Source organism: Vombatus ursinus, unplaced genomic scaffold, assembly GCF_900497805.2.
Source record: "Vombatus ursinus unplaced genomic scaffold, bare-nosed wombat genome assembly UNPS02014799.1, whole genome shotgun sequence".
NCBI classification, from domain to species: domain Eukaryota; kingdom Metazoa; phylum Chordata; class Mammalia; order Diprotodontia; family Vombatidae; genus Vombatus; species Vombatus ursinus.
In genome coordinates this window covers 29,517,154-29,518,661 of record NW_020954577.1, presented here as the reverse complement: position 1 = coordinate 29,518,661, position 1,508 = coordinate 29,517,154, and the positions used below count along the sequence as shown (strand labels likewise).

General features: G+C 48.7%; 1 non-coding gene across 1 annotated transcript; it reads right to left on the bottom strand.

Annotated features, from left to right (window-relative positions):
* Positions 1-1,228: 1,228 nt before the first annotated feature.
* On the bottom strand, positions 1,229-1,302 carry TRNAT-AGU. The gene has a single exon. It is a non-coding gene; the product is annotated as a tRNA-Thr (tRNA).
* Positions 1,303-1,508: the final 206 nt, after the last annotated feature.

Below are 1,508 nucleotides of genomic sequence, written 5' to 3'. Positions count from 1 at the left end.
GATAGAGCCCTGCATTGAGGAAGTCTGAGTTCCATTCTGGTGTCAGACACTTCCTAGCTATGTGACCCTAGGCAAGCCATTTAACTTCGGTCTGCCTCAGTCTCCCCATCTGTAAAGTGGGGATAATAATAACACCTACCTCCTAGAGTTGTTGTGAGGATAAAATGAGATAGTAATTATGAAGTACCTGGCACATAAGTACTTAATAAATACTTGTTATCTATCTTAATACCTTTTTCATTCACTTAATAAATGCTTGTTGATGATTTGACTGAAAGAACCCCCAATATTGCTGGAGCCAGAGTAATTTGAATTGTAAGCACGCTAATATTTTACACTTTTTGTCTGTCCAATAGCTTCCTTCAAAGCCCAGCTGAAGCACCGTTTTGTACTGGGGTGCTTTCCTGCCCCTTTCCCTAGAGCTTCCCCCAGAAATTACCTTATATTTATTTACATTTGTAATTGACATATATTTTGTAGATGTCAATCCATTATTTTCGTATCTCTACAGCCCAGCACATGGTATGATAATAGGCTTGTAGGTTTAGAACTGGAACGGACTTTCGAGGCCATCCGGTCCAACTCCCTATTTTTACAGATGAGGAAACTGAGGCACGTAGGTTAATTAACTTAGCAGGGTCACATAGCTAGTAAATGGTTGAGGCAGGTTCTGAACCCAGGGCTTCCAGACTCTCAGTCCAGTGCCCCAGAGGCACTTAATAATTGCTTACTGATTGACTGCTTGATTGTTTGGGAAGAGACAATGACCAGAGTGCCTGGTGAGGTGAGGTGACTCAGCTGGGAGGCGAGGTGGGAAGGGGGCTGAGATTGGAAGTTCCTGATAGTATTTTTGGGGGGGGGGGGGGGGGGGGAGTAGGCAAAACGTAGGAGACAAGAGGATGATCAATGCCGGTCCTGGTTTGAACGAGTACAAGTTGTAGGTAATGGAAGGCCGGAAAATATCGCTGGGCCGGTGTCCGCAGGGTGGGTTTAAGGATGCTAGAGAAGAGAAGGCTCTGGGCGGGGAAACTTCACACCGCCCCGGCAATTTGACATTGGGATACAGGAGGAAGACGGAATACCTGAGAACCTGGGGGGTGGGTTTGCAATCTTCTAGAAATGGAGCCGGCTCCCCCCACCTCGTCCTAGCGATTCCCTGGAGGGCCTTTATCCTACCGTGCCATAGAGGAGGGGAATAATAAGATGTGCGTTCCCTCGAGAGGGACCCAGGCACCGCTGGGATTCGAACCCAGGATCTCCTGTTTACTAGACAGGCGCTTTAACCAACTAAGCCACGGCGCCGCTGCGGACAAAGGGAGGAGATGAATGGTAAAGAACGAAAGACTAAGTCCAAAGGTTAGGGCCAGACGAGGAGCCGGCGGGGGAAGGGGAGTAGGGAACGTGCGAGTTCCGGTAAAAAAGCGATCAGCTGCTCGAAAGTTTCAAGCTGAAACCAACACTCACGGGAAACTGCCCCTGAGTCAGGCGCAGACGCCGCAGCCCCAGGT